Raw genomic sequence first — 22,280 nt, 5'->3', positions numbered from 1 at the left:
AGTTTTAAAGGATGCTTAGAGAACTAGAAAGAGTAGGGCTGGGGAAGGAAACATTAGAGACCAAAAGAGTGATGAATGCAGAGGCACAGAGGTCTGAAAAAGCGTGTTGTGTGTGGTCAGCCATAGTTCTGGCTGGACCATGAGGAACAGCATGTGGATAATGGGCAGGCGTGGGAAGCCATCAGAATATGGAGGACTTTGAATGTGCTACTCAGGAAGGCAAAAGTTAAGGGTCTGTACAAATCAGGAGCTCTGAGAAAGGGACAGATTCATGATATGATTTGCATTTTATGAAAGTTATTCTGGCCAATATCAAGAAGGCCTACTGAATGAATATTCACTACCTTTTTTGCTTTTCTTCACGACCCTACAGAAATAATAGGGGGGAAATGTAGCCATGTGTAAATACAAGAAGGGGAACTCTTGGTAAATCAGAAACTGAAGAATTTCTGAAAACAGGAGCTTCTGTGGATAATATTCATGTCTAGAGGCAGAATATAAGTGGAAGCAGAAAGGGTTCCAGAGTGTTGAATAGGGTGATTTGTTAACATTGCTGGTTCATTAGCAACTAGTCAGCTCTGACTGTACCTTCTAACACCAATTAGGTCCAAGCAGAAGGTCTGTTTCCATGTGAGAAATGCATGTAGAAGCCTGGGTCTACTGTCCTGGGAAGCACTCAGGGTAACTGGCTATACTTATGCCTAGAAAATCAGGTAGTGAGAACCTTGTCTGGTGGCATGTTCTATTCCTTCTCCACTCCTACTGAATGCAATGTGAGATGACTGTTACTTTCTGAGAGAGTTGTCTCAAAAGCCAGCAGAGTGTAACAGAATCCCAGTGTAAAGGTAAGACTCTCCAAATGTTTCAGGAAAGCCAATACCATAAAAGAAAATCAACAAACAGAAGAATTCAGGTTCTAGTAAAAAGTTACTAGAACAGAGTTTTGGAGTAAGTATAGCTAATAATTTTAGACAGGGAATTTATTATTTCCTTAACAGATAAGTAGTTATAAAATAAGAATAGGCATTTATTAAAAAAAAGTCAGAAATGGGGGAATGAAAACATAGTTGATGAAGTGGAACAATCTTTTGGTGTCAAGATGCGTGGATTTTAACTGTATTATTGGTGTCAGGAAGGGTCTAACTCTTTTTGGTGATCCAGTGATGTAATGAGATCCTGAACTGAAATAGTAGCAGTATGGATAGAGCTGAGGAACCAAATGCTAGAAATGTTAAACATGTGCAATTAAGAAGACAGATTTGATGTGAGAAAGAGAAGAGGGGAGGAAGATCTTAAAATATTCCTAGTTTTCTTGATTGATTGGATAGATTATATTGCCTAAAATCATAGAGGCAAATTCAAGAGTAAAAGCACTATTACAGTAAGAAAGGATACTGTTATCTCATTGGGCATGTTGAGATCCATGTGCCTATGAGATAATCACATAGAAAAGTGTTGTCTGTTAGACTTGTGGATCTATGGATTTGGAATGCAAATGTTTGAGCTTGAGCAAGATTTGAGCATCATATGAGTGATAATGGAGTTGATTTTATGTTCATAGGTGAGGTAGCTTAGAAAATATGTATAGACTGAAATAAAATGACTGTTACCATTGGAGAGGTATGTGGAAGAAGAGGAGCCAGTATGGGTTAGAGAGGGAAGAGTACTTGCAAGACTGGAAGGTTAACCAAGAGTAATGCCATATAAACCACAGAAGTAGGGAAATGGTCAACAATGCAAGATTACCAAAGAGTAAATAAAGGCTGAGTAGTGATTTAGCAATTAAGAGATGACCAAGGACTGGGAATGTGGCTCAGGGGTAGAGCACTTGCCTAGCACACGTGAGTCACTGGGTTCAATCCTCTGCACTACTGTCCATTAGTCCTATTTTCTTTAGCCTTTGTCCTTCTCTAACAGTTTCTTATACTTTTCATACAAACATTGTCAGGTTTTTTTTTTTTTTTCTTCTCTTAACTTTTTGTCTCCGTCTGTTTTCACACTTAATCAAATATGTGGTATGAACAAATGCTTCATTTTTTTAGTTCTTATTTTCTGTTTTCTTTATCTGGAAAGTTTCATGTAATACATTTATAAATGCTTATTTATTTATTTATTTATTTAAGTACTGGGAATTGAACTTAGGAGCACTAGACCACTGCACTGAGCCGCATCCCCAGCCCTATTTTGTATTTTATTTAGAGAAATGGTCTCAGTGAGTTGCTTAGATTTTGCTGAGATTGGCTTGAACTCTCGATCCTCCTGCCTTAGCCTCCTGAGATGCTGAGATTACAGGCGTGTGCCACTGTGCTCTTCTCCGCCATCTATTTATAAATGCTCTCTCTATTTAGCTACTTGATACCACAAGTCTTTCAAAGTCTAGGACTGTATCTTTTTGTATCTCTGACTTGACAAAAATGTCATACTAAAAATGCTTGATTAAGAGTCCTTGAAAATCAATTTTATAAACATAGGATGGATAAATCCTCTTTTGGAACAATTCTTTTTTTTTTATTAGAAGTTTTATTTTTTTTTAACTTCATTTTTTAAAATTTATTTTTTATGTAGTGCTGAGGATCCAACCCAGTGCCTTACATTTCCTAGGCAAGCACTTTACCACTGAGCCACAACCCCAGCCCATAAAATAATTCTCGAACCAGAAAAGTGTGATGACTGAGCAAGGGGAAGGCTAGAATAACCCATGTGGTATTGGATTAGAATTAGAGATGTCAGTCTGAACTCACGTTTAGTTTAGTAGTTACATATACAGAAATAATTATTGATAAACATGTGTACATACCTATACTTAATTCCCAGTTCTGCACTTAGAGGGCATTGGAAGCAGAGGAACCCAGTAGTTTAAGTATATCAGGCACTCAGATTTTGGTTGCTAATACTTTCTCCAGTAAAAAGAATTAAAGCTCCTTGTAAAATGACTGATTCTGGGAGAGGGAATACCAAGATGGTCCTGGAATCTTTAATAGTGTGAGAAAGTAAGAAAATAATCAAAATCCAAGGGGACAGGAACTTGAAAGGATAAAGGAGCCAATGCAAAAAAGTACCAATAATCAAAGGTGGAACAATTTGAGCAACAAAACAAATAACATAGTATTAGATTATAACCCAAGCAAAAAGTAAACATTCCTGAGTCTGTGCTGATTAAAATAAATTATTATAGAAATAGATAATGTCACTTATTTATCTTGTACAGAAGAATTCCAAATAATTCACATAGGTACTTTTTTTTCCACATGGAGGTAGAACTTAAGTCCCACCGCTTGAATGTGTGCTATATTCATTGACTGAAAGGGAATGGCTAATTGAATAGATGCTATTTAAGATCAAATAAGTCAATGACCAAGATATTTTCATGGAATATAGCACTAGAGAATATTGGTGATCTAAGTGGGAACAGTTTTAGGAGATAGGTAGACTTTTGGGCGCTTAATGTATATGCCTTTAACTTTAACCAACTTGATAGAATATTTATTCTGTGTTCTTGTTAGATATATTCAGAAATTGATAGCTACTTAGTGTCTATCAAAAACTCACTTAAAACGTCAGATATGAGGAAGACAGTCTAATGAATATTAATTATGCATTCATCTAGTTTTTTATTCTAAGTCTTTAGAGAACAAAAATATCAAGATCATGTCATTTTAGTCTCCCCAACATGAAAATGCCTGAGCTCAGTTCTGATTTAATGATATGTCATCTGTCTGTATAGAATCAGTCTGTAAGAAACATCATTTGAATGATGTACTTTTTCTAAAATTATATTTGAAACTATGTTTCACCAAGTTCATTGTTCTCTCATGCAGTTCAGATGCAAAATTTACATTTTTTAAATCAAGAAATGAAAACTTAAAACCTGAAAAATAGACTCAAATTTGACTCAGTGTTTGTAATTTACTGGTATCATGAGCTTGATAATATCTATTTCAGTTACCTATTGACACCTAAAACTTAGTAGCTTAAAACAGTGATTTAGTTTATAATTCTGTGAATCAGGTGGTTGGGCAAGGTTTGGCTAGGGGATTCTGCTCATTGTGGCATCAGTTGGTAGCTGGTCTTAACTGGTCAGTCTATGGCTTCCCTCTTAAGTCTCATACTTCAGTATGCCTGTGTATGACCTGTCCACAGCAGGTACCAGGATATTTGAATTTCTTACATGATTTCTGGTTTACAAGAGGGAGAAAGGGGAACTGCCAGTTTTGCTAGTCTCTGCGGTTAAAGAATGTCACTTCCACACATCCTGCTGGTCAGAGCTCACAAGGCCAGCCAGGATTCAAGGGGCTGGGAAATAAAGTTTTATCTCTTGGTAGGTGGCCTGGTGTGTACACACAGAGAAGGAAGGAATCAGTGGAAATCATCTTTGGAAGATAATATGTGACCATACCATTTGACCACAGTACCTGATCTTTTCATTTTACTTACATGGTTTTGTTAAATCCTCTTTGCTTATATTTTAACATGTAACCAAATCAAGTACTCTTAGAAATTAGATTATAATTATTAAATAAAAAGTGTTACTTTATTTATAAGAAAAGATTTTAGGATAATGGGAGACCCTCTGAAAACTTTTTTTGTTGACACTCACTATACATTTATCTTGGATTAATAAGTATCTTGGACTGCTTAGTTGAAAGTCTTCCAAAACATCCTTACTAGTAATTGTGACTATAGCATGAGAATTTTCTGCTTCATCTTAGTTTTCCCTGATCTGGAATGTTTACGGATTCATTTTGTTTTTACACACACACACACACACACACACACACACACACAGTTTATATGTGGAACACAGCCTAGCAAAGGCTATCATATCTTAAAACTCAGATATTCCTTGACCTAGTAATTCTATTTCATGAGTACACAGGTGCGGCATTGATAAATACCAAAATATTGGAAACAGCATTATCAGTGAAAAACTGATTACATGGCAGTATATTCATATAATATCACGAATTGTTTAAAATATGAGGGAATTCTATAAGGAATGATAAGAAATGAGATCTGAGATACATTAAGTAAAAAGACAATGCAAAACTGTCTACAGTATACTGTCCTTTTCATTGAAAAATATACCTGTATGCTTTTATATGCATAAAATACCTAGAAATACAAAGTAAATGAGGAAAAGGAGCTGGATCATTGGCATAAATTTCTATTTATTGTACCTCTTTTGTACAGCTTGTTTTTGTATCAAGTACTTACATTACCTACTTTAAAAATTATCTTTTAAAAAAATGCTTTGATAGTTTTATAATAATCATGCCTTATCCACAGGGAATATGTTCCAAAGAGCTACCAGTGGATGCCTGAAACCACAGATAGTACTGCACCCTACATTGCTATGTTTTTCATATATATATATATATATATATTATATGAACTTTATCATATATATGATACATATATATGTGAACTATCATATATATTATATATATTATATATATATATATATATATATGAGTGATAAAGTTCAATTTAGGGGCTGGGGTTGTGGCTCAGTGGTAGAGTTCTTGCCTGGCACGTGCAAGGCACTGAATCCTCAGCACCACATAAAAATAAATAAATAAAGATAGTGTGTCTGCCTACAACTAAAAAATATTTTTAAAAAAGTTTAATTTATAGATTAGTACACTATAAAATAATAATAAAATAGAACAATTATAATAATATAGTGTAGTAAAAGTTATGTGAATATTGTCTGTGATCTCTCAAAACATACTGTAGTCATTGTTCTTGTGATGGTATGAAATGATACAGTTTACTTATGTAATGAGGTGAAGTGGAATGAATTACTTAGGTATTATAACATAGGGTTAGGCCACTGTTGACTTTCTGAGGATACCTGAGGAGGATCATGTGTTTCATTTTTGGAATGGAATGGCACAAGATTTTATTGCACTACTCAGAATGGTGTGAAATTTAAAGCTTATGAATTTTTTAGTTTTGGAATTTTTCATTTAATATTTTTGAACTGTGGTTGACTGCAGGTAACTAAAACCATAGAAAGTGAAACTGTAGCTATCGGGAGACTATTGTATTTCTTTTCTGGATGCCTTTTTGTATAAGGCAGACATTGAATGCTCCATTTACATAGGAGTGGGCCAGCTTCAGGAAGCCAGAAGACCAATCAGTAGGGAAGATTAAACACATGTATACTATATGACTAAACTGCTTATTAGGATTGTCATTTTTGTAGGGTCCAAATATTTTGCACATTATTTTTATTGAATTGCTTGATTTCTTTTGTGTTGAATAATTCTTTATATTCTGGAAACAAGTTCTTTATCAGGTATTTGTTTTGCAAATATTTTCTCCTAAATTTGTGGTTCACCTTTATATTTTCATAACACTATCTTTTGAAGAGTAGAAGTTTAAATTTTTGATAAAGTGTTAGTTATAATTTCTTTTATGATTTGTGGGTTTTGTACCTTATCGAAAAACTCTTTGCTTAACCCAGAGATTGGCAAAGTAGGACCTGAACCAGTCCACTACTTGTTTTTGTAAATAAAGTATTATGTGAACATAGCTGAAGTTTTTACATATTGTCTGTGACTGCTCTCATGCTGCAATGGCAGAGTTGAGTACTTGCCACATCTCGAGACCATATGTCCCACAAAACCTGAAGTATTTACTTTGTGGCACATCTTAGAGTAAGTTTTCCAATACCTGGGCTAAGGGTTCCAAAGTTTTTCTCCCCTGTGTTTTCCTCTAGAAGTTTTATACTTTTGCATTTGCTATAATTAAGTCTAGAGTTGAGGATTAAGAGGTTGGTTGGTTTGTTTTCTAAGCAAATGGATTGCCAGTTGTTCTAACACCATTTGTTGTAAAGACAGTTCTTTTTCTGTGAATTAACCTGGTAGTTTTGTTGAAAATCAATTGACCATAAATATGTAGATTTATTTCTGGACTATCCCTTCTGTTCCATTGATCTTTGTTTATCTATTGCCAGGATCCCAATGTCTTTGTTATTATTACTTTATACAAAGTCTTGCCATCAGGTCCAACTTTGTTCTTCTTTTTCAAAATTGTTCAGACCATTCTAGGTTCTTAGCATTTCAGTGTAAATTAGAATCAGATTGTTAGTTGTTATTAAAGAGCCTGCTGGGATTTTAATTGGAATTTACATTAACTCAGTAAATTAATTTAATATTGATTGATCTTATCTTTGAAAACAGTGTATTTCCATATATTGAGGTCTCTGATTTCCCACTGGATGTTTTGTATTTTTGAGCACATAAATATTTTATTTTTTGTTATTTTTATCCTATATTTCTTTATTAGTGCTAACATAATTGCTACTTTTTGTTAACTTGTTTCTAATTATTAATTGCTTCCATATAGAAATATAATTGAATTTTGGGTGTTGGCTTTGTATCTGTATTTTTTCTAAGTTATTTACTGTTAGTAGTAAATTTGGGGGATTTTCTATTAGACAATACTATCATTTGTGAATAAGAAAAGTTTTGTTTTGCCTTTTATTCTGTCCGTAGCCTCTTTTTCTTTCATCATGGTTCGGGCAATACAGTACAAACACAGAATAGTGTTGAAGAGGAGTGGTGAGAGTTGATGTCCTGCCTTATTCCTCATCATCTTAATGCTTAGAAAAGCATTCACTCTTTCATGGTTACGTATGATGTTAGCTGTAGATTTCTTGTAGATTCATGTGCTAGGTTGAGGATGTTCCCTTTTGTTCCTTGTTTCCTGAGTTTTGAATCATGAATGACTATGGGATTTTTTTCAGATGCGTTTATTTTGCATCAGTTAAAATTATCATTTGTTTTTCAGTCTGTTAATATGTTGAAATATGTTTTTTCATATATTGGATCAACATTGTATTCCTAGAATAAATGCTATGTGATTATGATACACTTTTTAAGATATTGCTAGATTTATTTAGTTATGGTATTTTTTAATCTGTTCATGAAAGAATAATGATCTATAGTTTATTTTTCTTGTGTTTTTTTTTTTTTTTAATCTGATTTTTGTTTCAGGGTAATTCATTTCAAAATGAATTGGAAAGTGTTTTCTTGTTATTTTTAACAAGAGTTTATGTAATATTAGTATGATATCTTCCTTAAATGTTTTGGTTGAATTCATCAAGGAATGTTCTTTATGGAATATTCTTTATGGGAAAGTTTTACATTATGAACTAAATTTCCTTAACAAATCAAGAGCTAGTCTTTTTTTAAAAAAATTGTTTTTAGGTGTTGATAGACCTTTATTTTATTCATTTATTTATATGTGGTGCTGAAAATTGAACCCAGTGCCTCACACATGTTAGGCAAGCTTTCTACCACTGAGCCACAACCCCAGCCCCTCAAGAGCTTTTCTTGTTATCTAATTTCTTCTTGAGAGAACTTGGTAGTTTGTCTTCAGAGTTTCATGGAATTTGGTATATTTTGTCTAAGTTCTAGAACTTATAAAGTTGTTCATGATATTCTCTTGTCTTTTAAATATATAAGTCCCCTATTAACTACGGCTTTGTTTTCTGTGATTTTGGTTACTCAGAGTGAATCACAGTTTGGAAATATCAAATGGAAAATTCCAGAAAATAAATGTCATAAGTTTACTGTTTTCAGTACAGAGTTCTGAGTAGCATAGTGAAATCTCATGTCACCCTGCTCCATTCCCCCAGGGACATGCATCATCTCTTTGTCTAGCCTATCTGTACTATATCTGTTACTCTCCTGTAGTTACATAGTAAGTATCTTGGTTATCAGATTGGTTGTCACTGTATTGCCGTGTTTGTGTCCATAAAACCGTTATTTTACCAGTAATCCCCCAAAACACAGGAGTAATGATTCTGGCAATTTCGATGTATCTGAGAAGCCATAAAGTATTTGCAGAACTGATTACCACCATGTGTGATAAGTTCTTAGTTAAGATGGAAAAGGCTTTAAATTTGTGTATGTATGTATTGAAAAAATAGTACATACAGAGTTTGGTACTATCTATAGTTTCAGATGTCTGTCTACTGGGGAGTCTTGAAACATCCTCCATGGATACCAGGGGGACTGCTTTATCTATAAGATTTCTATCAGTAGCCCCTTTCTGGTATAGGTTATTTGTGGCTTCTTTTTTTTTAATTGATAACTTTAGCAAGAAGTTTATTATTCAATTTCATTGAACTTTTTAAAGAATTCAATTTTGGTCTCAGATTTTGTCTATTTTGAAAAAAATTCAATTTTATTCCTTTCTTCTAATGGCCTTTGGACATTTTACTGTTCTTTTTATTCTTCAAGATGGAAGCTTAGATTATTGATTTAAGCTCTTACTTGTTTTCTTATTTAATGCTATATGTTTCTTTGTAAGAATTACTTTATCTCAGAAACTTTGATATGTTCTGTTTCAATTCCATTCTGTTTTTTAATTTTTCTTATTGTTTGATTCATGGGGTATTCGGAAGTATAGTATTTCATTTCCAACTGTTTGGTAATTCTTGATCTATCTTTCAGTTTTTGATGCTAATTTAATTGTTTTAGTCAGAGAAAATACATTGTTTTTAATATCTTCAGGTTTGTTTTATGGTCTAGAATATAGACTGACTTGGTAAATGTTCTATGTGCCTTTGAAAATAATGTGTTTTCCAGAGAAACAACATGTATCCCATTTGTTTATAATAAAAAAAAAGAAGAAAAAAATAAAACTTCAGAATATTAAAAAAAAAATAAAAGAATGTGTTTTCTATTCTTCTTGTGTAGTATGTTTTACAAATGTGAAATTTGGTCAAGTCAGTTGATAGTGTTTTCAAGTCTTCTATATCTTAGTGATTTTCTTTCCTTTTTTTCTATTGATTAATTCTCATCCTTTTACTTTTTTTTTATGGAAAAGTAGCTCTTTTTAATATGTTTTTTGGTTGGAAGTGGACAAAATGCCTTTATTTTATTTTTTATGTGGTGGTGAGGATCGAACCCAGGGCCTCACTTATGCTAGGCAAGTGCTCTACCACTGAGCCACAACCCCAGCTCCCTCATCCTTTCACTTTTAACTTTTCTAGGCCTGTGTATCTAAGGTAGGTTTTATGTGGGCAGGATGTAGTTGGATCTGGTTTTCTAAATTTGCTCTGATAATCTAGCCTTTTTTATTTTTAGTTGTAGATGGACCCAATACCTTTATTTTATTTATTTATATTTTTATGTGGTGCTAAGGATTGAACCCAGTGCCTCACATGTACTAGGCAAGAGCTCTACTACTGAGCCACAGATGTGGTCCTAATCTAGTCTTTTAATTAGGCTGTTTAAATAGTTTCTATGCCATCATCGTTAAGTGTGGATTTAAATATATCATCTTGCTAGTCCTTCTTAATCTTCATTTTTTTTCCCTTGACTTCTATTGAATTAATCATTTTCCATGGTTCTGTTTTATATCTCCTCTTGACTTATTAGATGCTTGTATTTTTAGTGTTTGCTCTGGTTAGATCATGGCTTTTCAGACTAGGCACTGTTGATATTTTGTACAAGTTACTTTGTTGTTGGGAAGGTGGCTCTCCTGTATGCATTGTAGGATCCATCCTGACCTCAATCAGGTGGGAGAGAGTGGTAGCCATTTCCCACTCTCAATTGTGACAACCAAAAAATGTCTCCAGACTGATAAAAGTTCACGTTTTTTCTTTTTCTTCTTCTTCTTCTTCTTTGTGTGTGTGTGTGTGTGTGTGTGTGTGTGTGTGTGTGTGGAGGAGGAGGAGAAGGAGGAGGATTCTCCTTGGTTGAGAACCAGTACTCTGGGGTTTAAAAGATGTATCTTTAATTTAACCACATACCTCCTTTAATAATATTATGTCACATAATAACCTTATGACAGCATAATTTAATTTTATATCCCATTTTTATGGTGTATCACACATTTTATTTATATATTTTAACTCTATAGTTTGTTACCATTTTTTGCTCAGTTTGCAAATGACCTAAAGTGAACAAAATAAAGTAATTCTTTATATTTACCTTCTCTTTCCAGTACTCCTCGTTTTTTTGTTTTGTTTTTTTTAATAGGTTTTTAAATTCTGGGTGGACACAATACCTTTAATTTTTATGTGGTGCCGAGAATCGAACCCAGGGTCCTCACCGGTGGTAGGGAGCATTCTACCACTGAGCCCCAGCCTCAGCCCCAGTCCCTCCTCATTTATTTTTTGCAGATCCAGATTTTCCCTTGGCATTAATGTACCTGCCTGAAGAACATCCTTTAACATTTCTAGTGTGTACAAATTGCTTAACGTATTTGAAAGCACATGGTGCACAAATGACGGAGGATGGGAGCAGACCTCGATCAGCAAGCTCTTATGTATTCAGCAGTGGGGTCGATCAGTCAAACACCTGATGTGGCTCATTTTCAGGGGTAAAAAGGCTACTTGCCATCCCGAAGTTCTGGGCTTCATAGGCAGCCTTAGCAGAGCCAGACCTTAGGAGGAATTAGTTCCTTTTGACGGGCAGGGGGCAGGGCCAGGTCATGGGAGGAGTTTTGGTGGGCGATCATTTAGGGCGGAGTGGGAGGACAGGTAGGTAACCATATCCTTCAGTATTATTTTTAGTTGTTTTAAAATCATTTCAACAACTGAATCATCTCTGATTTTATTGATGGCTTTTTCTTTTGGCAGCGGGTTTTTTGTTTTTGTGCATGCCTCCTGATTTTTGATTTACTGCTTGTAGTCCTATGCAGAGGAATAGGAGGGGACTAAGGTGATCCTCTTCTGCTGCTTCCCTCAGGCTATGTATATTGGAGGTTGAGTCGAGTCTCAGGGGCCGAGTTCTGTCATCATTACATTAAGTGCACCATAGGCCTCAAATTTCTCCAGCAGTTGGTCATTGTTCCTTTGTGTCTAGTGTGGCATGTGGTTTCCTATGTTCCTGTACCACTTTCGTCTTTCAACAGTCTTCACACCTTTGTCCCACAAGGAGTTTTTCTTTGTGCTGTTGTTCTTTTCCCAGAGATAGACTGTGCTCTGGGGCAGGGTGGGCTTCCTTTTTGTTCTGGTCCATACCAAATGATAGTCATTTTGTTCCTGGACATTGGTGTTGGGGCTTTCTCAGCATTCATGCCCTCTCTTCCTGTGGCAAACTGTGCTCTGTATTAGCGGTTGGTCCTGGACAGGAATACCCCCCGCCACCCAGAGGGTAGGTATTTCCTTGGGATTGGTACAGGATCCTTCCCCCAGTACCTTTTCCTGTTCCTCTCCCCCTTGCTTGTGTCCCATTGCTGAGTGTTTTTCTGCACTCCTTTCCTCCCTTCCCCATAGGCAGAGAGGCATTTTGCTTCTATTATCTGCTGAAGCAGTGGATTTTTGTCTGGAGCTTGAGGTGAGAGTTTTCTGTTTTTTTCCCCCTAGTTATGTGAAGGGGCCTATTTCTGTTGGCAGGGCTTTAGTCCTATCCTGGGCTCCTCCTGCACACTTGTCCTAAAGATGCAGGACTCTCTGCTTCATGTCCTACTTCTACTCTGTCTTGTGAGCACTCAGTTGAGGCATTTCCTTGTACCTGAGGTTCTTAGCTATTCCACACTGACACACTAGTTTATCCTTGATCTTTAAGAATTTGTTAAAATTGTAACCAATTTCTTCTTATACTCATATATGTCAACCACTACTTTTTCTGTGACTTGCTTAAAGTGAAAGTTTGTATGTACTGTCTTTTCCTTGGAGGAGTTTATCCTTCCAAGGAGAGGAATTTTATTAGAGTTCCTTGGTAAGAATTAAATTTACTTGGTTGCCTTGTAACCTCAATTTTTTGTTATACCAGAAGAAGTTTTGATTATTTATACACATGCATGTGTGCGTGTGTGCACACACACACTTTTTTTTCTCCTTAGGGTGGGAATGACATTCTTTTATGACTTTTTTGCATTCTAAGTTTAAAAAAGGAACTATTTAGAGTTCTTGACGAACTATGCTCTTTGAAACATGTGCTGATACTTTTTAAAAATGTTTTCCCATCTCCTTCATCTGCCTCTTGAGCTCATCTTCATTTAAGATTGAACCCAAGGGGCTACTTCCTCCACGAAGCCTTTTTTGATTCTACTAAGTAAAATGCAGTGTTTCTGTACTGGGTCTCATGTTCAACGTGTTACATTTTTTGTGGGCCTGTTGAAATTGACTGTCAGTGAAGCTGGGCAGCTTTTAGATTTTGAGACCTGTCACCCTGAGAACTATTCTTCTGTTTTCAGAGTTCACAACTGTAGAGTTGATAAGTTTTAAATAGGATCATAGAGTAAACTTGAAATAGTAGATACAGTATCGTTATCAGTAGCCATCCTACCATGCAGTAGAACACTGGAACTTCTTTCTTCTATCTAATTATCACTTAGTACCCATTGATTAGTCTCTCCATATCCCTCCCTCTCCTGTATTCTCCTCAGCCTCTGGAAACCACCATTTTACTCCCAAATTCTATGAGATCATGCTATTCTTATCTTTTTGTAGGTGGCTTATTGTAATTAACATAATGATCTCCAGTTCCATATATGTTGTTGCAAATGACAGAACTTCATTCATTTTTATGACTGAATAATATTCCATTGTGTATTTATATTTACCACATTATCTATTCATTGATCAGTTGATGGGTACTTCAGTTGTTTCCATTGGTTATTGTGCACAGTGCTGCAGTAAACATGGGAGTGCAGATGTTTCTTTGATACACTGATTTTATTTCCTTTGGATATATACTCAGAAGTAGGATTGTTGAATCACATGATAGTTCTGTTTTTAATTTTTTTGAGGGTCCTCTTTACTCTTTCCTATAATGGTTATACTAATTTATACCTCTGTCCCCCCACAGTGTGTAAATGTTCTCAGCTTCTCTGCTTCATTGCCAGCACTTTTGTCTTTTTTTAAATATTTTTTTTTTAGTTGTTGATGGATCTTTATTTTATTCATTTATTTATATGTGGTGCTGAGAATCGAACCCAGTGCCTCACACATGCTAGGTAAGCGCTCTACCACCGAGCTACAACCCCAGCCCTCTCTTGTCATTTTTTTTTGTTTTTGTTTTTTCTCTTTTGTCTTTTTGATAATAGCTATTCTTATCAAAGTGAGATGATATCTCATTATGGCTTTGCATTTTCCTCTTATTAGTTATGTTAAACATTTTTCCATATAGTTGGATGTTTGCATCTCTTCTTTTGAGGAATGTCTATTTAGGTCTGTTGCCCATTTTTAAATTAGGTTGTTTTACTTTGTTTTGTTATTGAGCTTTTTGAATTCTGAATATTAACCCTTTGTCTGAATATTAACCTCTTATATGTTAGACTGGCCAATATTTTCTCCCATTATTTGGGTTTTCTCTTCACTCTTTTTGTTTACTTTGCTAGAAAAAGCTTTAATTTGATGTAATCTATTAATGATAAAATAAAAATTGGTGAAATTACACCATAAGTTCTGTGCTGTTTGGTTTATACTTTTGTTACTCCTGAACTCAATTATTTTCAGAAACAAGATTTAAATTCATAGAATATAATTTTAGAAAGACAAGATTGTTTATACTAACTGGCATATATTTACAGCGAAGTATAGAACTATAAAAACAATGAAGAAACATACCCTGTCGTGGAAAAATATCTAGGATGTACTGGGTTAAAAAAAAAAAGTAATGTGAAAAACTGTAAAAACGCTATGTTCTCACTTAAGTTTATTTGCATAAAAAATTGCTAGAAGGATATACAAGAAACTAAAGTGGTGACCTATAGTAAGCAGGGACAAAGCGGGCTACTTGTGGATGATGTTGCAATGAGACTCCTCAAATATATGTTTCTTTTTATATCATTTTGATTTTTGAATCAGGAATTTAAGTATGTATTCAAAAAATTAAAAAGAATAAGCATTACTATATGGACACTGAAAGATAACAGGAAAATCTGCAAAAATATTTCAGAATTGATTAAAAAATGATGGCCTTTGAAATAAAAGCTGTGTGTGAGACACCTTTATTTTACATTAGCCAGAATTAACCAACAAGAAAGCATGGAAAATTGCAAAGGACAAGGTTTTATGACTCTGGCTCCAGATAAAGAAATAAATAAAAAGGGCAGCTTTTAAACATAATTAGAAACTGGGTACTGAGGTCTCTTCTGCTGGGTGACTTCAACAGCTCTGATGAGTAAGACTCAGTTATAGGCTCCTTGACATACTCCAGTTTGCTGAATACCTCCTTGGGGATCTGAATTTTTTCTTTTCTTTCCCTTTCTTTCTTTCTTTCTTTTTTTTTTTTTTTTAAAGAAAAAGCCAGTTTCTACCTCTTGTCAAGTATGTATTTGTCTATTAATACTTTTTAGTTTTTGATTCAAAAATTTTTCACCTGTAGTAGTGATAATACTAGAAATTGGCATTTCCTTTTTTTACAATTATATATGTATATGTATATACATATTATATATATAAAAGATGTTGATAGACCTTTTATTTTATTCATTTATTTATATGTGGTACTGGGTATCAAGTCCAGTACCTCATACATGCCAGGCAAGTACTCTACCACTGAGCCACAACCCCATCCCAGAAATTGGCATTTCTTAATCAACTAAAACATTTATGTGATACTCTTCATGTGTTTGCCGGGAACAGTGATGGGTTGTAGTATCTAAGATCTGTAATGATTTCAGTGGCCTAAATGTGTCTTCTTTCTCTTAATGTAGGTCTATCCTTGCTAATGGAAATGTAACTGCAACTGACTGATGATAAAATCAAGGACCATCAGACAAGATCATGCAGTAGGAAACTTTGCTTCCAAATGAAGGCACCAACATTTAGAATTTCTGCTTATTCTAAGGTATCTGAGGTACAATTTTACTTTTATTTGACTCCTTGGCAGTCATTTTATAATGTTGGTTTCTATGTATTGTTTTTGCAAGTTTAAGAGTTCTTAGAGTGGCTAGCTTTTAGAGAAGAGTTCATCTCTTCCCATGCCCCGCCACCCCCACAAAAGAGAAAAATCCATATTTTAAAGAGTGATATTCTTTATTATTAGAAAAGTATATCAATTATACACAAAAATACATTGAGTGAAGATTAAGACTCAGTAAATTATGCTAGAAAACTTGGAATAAACAACTATCAATTTAATACTTATTTTATTTATGTTATGATCTCTGAGATTAGCAGCAAAATTCAGCATTCTGACATTCTGCCTACATGTTATCAGGGACCTTAGTGTTTGACCTTTAGTTTTAGGGTTTTTTTTTTTTTTTTTTTGTGGATGGACAAAATAACTTCATTCATTCATTCATTCATTCATTTATTATGTGGTGCTGAGAATTGAACCCACTGCCTCACACGTGCTAGGCAGACACTCTACCACTGAGCCACAATCCCAGCCCTATCCTTTAGTTTTGTTTGAAACATTTCTCTCCTTTTTTCCTAAAGGTTTATTGTTAGGGTTTTTTATTCACCAAGAAGTGTCCCTGTTACTCCCCATTGGCTATCCCTGTAGAACCTTTGAGATCTGATGGAGTAATTTCACTTGGACCAGAAAAGCAAGATACATAAATGGCAAGTGATTTTTCCAAAACATGGGGTGGATCTCTACTTTAAAGACTACATAAGACAACTGAAAACAAAAAGAAAATGTAGTATCAACAGAAAGCAAAAATAATTCTCTTTATTTTTCTAACACACATAAATTCTAAACAGGGTGGAATGAGTTATTTTATTTAAAAGTAAGATCATTTTTGTTTTCACTATATTTTTCCACATGGGTAGAAATCATGGAAAGTAGATTGGGGGCAGGTCAAAGTTGTTTGGTTTCTCTGTGTTTGTAAATCAGTTGCTTGCTAGACATTTGATTCTCTTTAGAAAGGAAAATATATAAAGCAATAAATTTCAGAATAATAAGAATTCATGACATGTAAATCCTAAGGACCGCCTCAGTTAAAATAAATGAATTGCTTCCTAATAGGGGATGGTACAATTAAAAAAAATTTTTTTTTTTAGTTGTCAGATCTTTATTTTAATTTATATGTTTATTTGTATGTGGTGCTGAGAATTGAACCCAGGACCTCACACATGCCAGGCAAGTGCTCCACCACTGAGCCCACAGCCCCAGAACCACACCCCCCACTTTGTTTTTGTACTGAGGATTGAACTCAGGGGCATTTAACCACTGAGGCACATCCCTAGCTCTTTTTCGTATTTTTATTTATTTATTTATTTAAATTTAGAGACAGGGTCTCACTGAGTTGCTAAGTGCCTTGCTAAGTTGCTGAGGTTGGCTTTGAACTTGTGATACTCATGCCTCAGGCTCCCAAGCTGCTGGTTGCAGGCTTGCGCTGCCCTGATTTGTGTAGAAGAAAGTTATCTTGTATCAAGTAACAAATGAAAAGAGTAGTTTGCTTTGATGGCAAGTTTGAAGTCATCTCTGGCAGCCAGTAGATGCATTGCACTTTTCTAGGTGTTTTTTTTTTTTGGGGGGGGGGTTTGGGGTGTAATTTTGAATAGTATATTACTATTTTATAAATAGTAATATAATTTGAATCAATAGTAATATAATGTCTTATTACCAGAACCATTTTACTTATTTTTTCAGATATGTCATTCCTTCTTTCATTTAAGAACATTAATTGAATGCCCAAGCTTTGCAAACAATGATTCTAGATTTGTGGAAGGATATAAATTATTTTACATCTTCATTATGAATGAAGTTGAAAACATCTTTTACTCAGAATGTTTACTCTGGAGCTAGAGAGACTAAATACACCCATCTGAAATCAGTTATGTGCAATCATAAAATGAGCACATAAAATCATAATTTAGATTCCCTTTTTATTTTTTATTTATTTATTTATTTATTTGCGGTACTGGGGATTGAACTCAGGGCCTTGTGCTTGCAAGGCAAGCACTCTATCAGCTGAGCTATCTCCCCAGCCCAGATTCCTTTTTTAAATAATATAGTTAAACACTATATTCAGACCTTAAGGAAGGTAAAGATTAGGGAATAGGAAATTCGGATCAATTGAATTTGCTGACTAATTGGTGGTTCTTGTTAACTATTTGTGGTTCTACTTATAAAAAGTGTAATGTAGCCTAAATTAGGTTATTTAAATCTTAAGATAGGTATTTTTAATTGATAATTTTTCATCCTCTTTATTCTTTTGCCAACTTTTACAGAGTGATATTTCCATACATGTGTTATTTTCCTTTTGAAAATTAAGAAAATAGAAAATGTCACAACTTGTTATTGAAAGCTTTACGTAATACATTTCAGCAATATTTTCTTGTAATTTTTTGAGAGAATTTTAGATTTTGAGATTATGGAATTGTGTTGTTTTGGGAAGATTCTAATAAAACAAGCCCTAGAACACTTGCAGGTTTCTACATCCTGCATTATAGGATGTAATTATGTTAAATTGTCAGTTTTTAAAATATTTTGTCTGGAGTTGATAAAACATTTGAACACAAATTTCAGCAAGGTATGTTAAGGAAATGAGTATCCCTTTGCTACAGTTTTCTTTGTGATATGATGGAAAGAGCACAAGCTTTAACTTTTACTTATTGCTACCTTGAGGGAATTGAATTAGTATTTCTTAGTTTCTTCTTTTATAACAAATGATGTCTAGTTTTGTGATGAAAAATGAAACAGCGTATAAAACTATAAAATAATGCTTTCGGTGTGAAATTAATGACTGTTATGGCTAAAAACAGAATAGACTGTAGTAATGAAGTATCATTCAGAGGTTTCCTTCTCATAGCAAAAAACAGGTCAGCTCACACTGCTACTGAGAACCTTGTAAAACCAGTTTCAAAGTTAATGACAAATATTATGCTTGGAGAGAAAGTAAAAATGAGCTTTTGGCAGAAATCCCTTATCAAAGGCATACCATCTGGAAAAGCAATTGCTGTCATGGGTATGCTAGTGGTTATTTTGTTTTTCAGCTGGAGGAAAGCACTGATGTATTGAGAACATACCAGCACTTCATATAGGTGTGTTACTGTTTATCACTGAAAAATCACTACAGCATAAGAGTTTTTTGTTTTTATATTGTTTCGTTGGTGGTGGTTGTTTTTTTTTTTTTTTTTAACCATTATGGCTTGGCAAAGTTGCATTGGTTCCTTCTGATCAAAGCACCAACAACTTGAGCTACAGAAAAGGGTATACAGACTCTTTTGAGTAAGGGATTACACCAGGCTATCCATTCATCTCCTGCTTTTTTTCAGAGAGAACAAATGCCATTTAGTAATCTGACTTCTTTTTGTGGCAGGGGATGGGGGAGTACAGGGGATTGAACTGAGGGCCACTTAACCACTGAACCACATCCCCAGCCCTTTTCTTGTATTTTATTTAGAGGCAGAGTTTCACTGAGTTGTTTAGGGCCTTGTTAAATTGCTGAGACTGACTTTGAACTGAAATCTTCCTGCCTCAGCCTCCTGAGCTGCTGGGATTATAGGCAGGGGATTATCACCACACTTACTTTGCCCCCCCTTTTTTTCGCGGTGCTGGGGATTGAACCCAGGGCCTTGTGCATGCAAGGCAAGCAGTCTACCAATTGAGCTATCTCCCCAGTTCCCTGTCCTGACTTTTGATCATGATTTAGTATTGACAAAAAGAGTAAAATTGTGAATATAAGCAATTTTGGGTCACAAACTCCATGCCTTTTCAGCATGTAGTCAACAAATGGTCAGCAATGATATGTTCTGCTTTTGTCCAATAATGTGTGCTATGTAGATGAAAAGTGTTTGCATGTTGGTTGTTTTTTTAGTAAAAAAAAAAAAAAATATTTATTACTAATAATATCATTTCTATTATTTCAAGGGCATAACAATATTTTAAGTAGTCTGAACTTCTCACTTCAAGTCACAGTATCATGAGTTTTAGTTTAGGATGAGATGAGGATTTTGCAAAAGTCTGATTTATGTGATAAAATAATTCAATCTAAGAATTTAATCATTGCCCACACTTAATGATTTTATTATTGCAGAAAAAAATAGCAAATTTTTATGCATGTTTAAAAATTATATACATATTTTGAAATATAATACAAAAAAAAATTACTTTCCAGAACCAAAAAGCAAAGAGGAGAAGCAAAGTAGATTAGGATTTTTCTTTTCATTTCTTTCAAGTTAAAGAATTTAACTTCCTAGCTTTCAATGGGATACTGAAAGTAGACTTCAGAGAGAAATCTTGTTATAATTTCTGTATTAATTTTCCTACATAATATCCAGACTGTAAAATTTTAATTTATATTTAAGAGTTTTAAATTCAGTAGAAATGAGGAATAAGAAAGAAATCAGCTGAATATGAAAATTGGTTTATGGTTCAATCTGATTCCAAACCTGGGGACCTAAACATCTTTCAGTAAAGTTATCAAACAGTAATAGGGTTGTGAGATGCATGATTGGATGGCTGTGACTGGCCAAAGATGAGACAGTTTGAGTATTAGAAAGCATTGCTGTAGTATAATGAATGGCATCAAATATGTTTAAATATGAGCTCATAACAATGCTTTTTTTTAACTTATTAATTTTTTGGTGCTGCAGATTGAACCCAGGGCACTTTACCACTGTGCTACATCTCCAGTCCTGTTTATTTTTTGAGACAGATGTCACTAAGTTGCTGAGGGTGTTGTTAAATTACTGTGGCTGGTGTCAAACTTGTAGTCCTCCTGCCTTATCCTCCTGAGTTGCTGTATTATAGCACTACACCCAGCTCATAATGATACTTTTTTTTGGTACCCGGGATTGAACCCAGGGCCACATTACCACTGAGTTATATCCCCAACCCTTTTATTTATTTATTTATTTTTATTTTTATTTGTTTTAGACAGGGGCTTGCTAAGTTACTTAAAGCCTTACTAAATTGCTGAGGCTGGCCTTGATCTTGCAATCCTCCTGCCTCAGCCTCCTGCATTGCTGGGATTACAGGCTTGCACCACTGCACCTGGCTTTGTAATGACATTTTTTAAAAAACTCATTGACTTTCTTTGGAGTATATTTAGGAACCAACTACTTCAGGTAGCCAAATAATGGATGAGAGAAAGTTTTTTTTTTTTTTTCTTAGAAACATTCTAGTTAATAAATGAAGAAGTAATGATACATTAGACCATCATTTGTAATGAATTCCTGGACCTACGCAAAGGTTATTTGGGGCTACCAGCATTACAGGATGACAAATATCCAGACATTAGATTTCTTTTGGTGAAAGTTCACAACACTGCCTATGAAATAGTCTTGACAAAAAATTGAACTTTGAACCTGAATCTGATCAAATGTCCAATGCTTACTACTGGTTTATGAAAAACACAGAAGATACATGAAATATATGAAATGATACCATGGGAGTATTATTGGTGAAATAGAGGTTATGGGGAACTCTTTAACTTGGTGTTTTAGTAAATAAATTGTAGGGAGAAAAAAGAGGCAACTAGGTTGATACCAGTGTTTGGACTTTATATGGTCCAGATTTTGGGGGAGGGGGATAGGGTACTGAGGATTGAACTCAGGGGCACTTGATCACTGAGCCACATCCCCAGCCCTATTTTGTATTTTATTTAGAGGCAGGGTCTCATTGAGTTGCTTAACACCTCTCTTTTGCTGAGCCTGGATTTGAACTCACAACTCTCCTGCCTGAGACTCGTGAGCCACTGGAATTACAGGCGTGTGCCACCAGACCCAGCCAGGGTCCAGATTTTAATAAACATTTCTGACATAATCAGGAATATTTTAACCCTGACTGGATATTTGATATTAAAGAATTATTATGTTAGGTATAATGAAATATTAATGGATGTAAGGAAATGCCTCAAATCTGCTTCACTATTATCTGGAGTCCAAGGGAGGATTAAATAAGATTGACTCTGAGGTTGTTGATTATTGTTTAAGTTACATATTTGTGATTTTGCTGTAGTGGGTAGGAGGTGGGAAGAGGGATAGTTCTTTATCGTTTTCTCTAAGCTTCCTGGGTTAATTCCATAAGAAAAAGTTCCAAAATTGTACATTCTCTTTGTTGGCTTATAAGAATACAATTGAATTACATCTATTTAGTAATCTGCTGAATTTTTATTTCTAATAATTCCTTGAGTCTGTTGAGTGTCATATATAGAAAAACTCTGCCCACAAAGGGCAATTTTACTCAATAGTGCTTACTATTTACCAGGCTCTATTCTAAGTACTTTACATTTTAACTCATTAGATCCTTATAAGAACTCTGATGAAGTAGATGTTAACTTGCCAAAAGTTACTTAACTGGCATGTGATAGAGCTGGGATTCATATCCAGGCTCTCTAACCCTACAGTCTATGCTTTGCTAGTTTTTAGTATCTCTTTTTATGACTTTTTATTTATTTTTAATATTTTT

General features: G+C 34.6%; 1 protein-coding gene across 7 annotated transcripts in view; it reads left to right on the top strand.

The window, feature by feature from the left end:
• The window catches only part of Ncoa1 (nuclear receptor coactivator 1), a 246,712-nt gene that overhangs the window by 42,184 nt on the left and 182,248 nt on the right, over nucleotides 1–22,280 (top strand). For 6 of the 7 annotated variants that reach the window (XR_007104622.1, XM_047522264.1, XM_047522261.1 and 3 more), the window contains exon 2: nucleotides 15,631–15,764. The gene's annotated coding sequence lies outside the window, so the exon portion shown is untranslated. Of the gene's footprint in view, nucleotides 1–15,630; nucleotides 15,774–22,280 lie in introns of all 7 variants that reach the window. The other variant, XM_047522263.1, reaches the window with a different exon arrangement.

This window comes from Sciurus carolinensis, chromosome 13 (assembly GCF_902686445.1).
Source record: "Sciurus carolinensis chromosome 13, mSciCar1.2, whole genome shotgun sequence".
In the NCBI taxonomy this organism is placed as follows: domain Eukaryota; kingdom Metazoa; phylum Chordata; class Mammalia; order Rodentia; family Sciuridae; genus Sciurus; species Sciurus carolinensis.
Note: the sequence above shows the minus strand (reverse complement) of the source record. Positions and strands in the feature narration are given on the sequence as shown.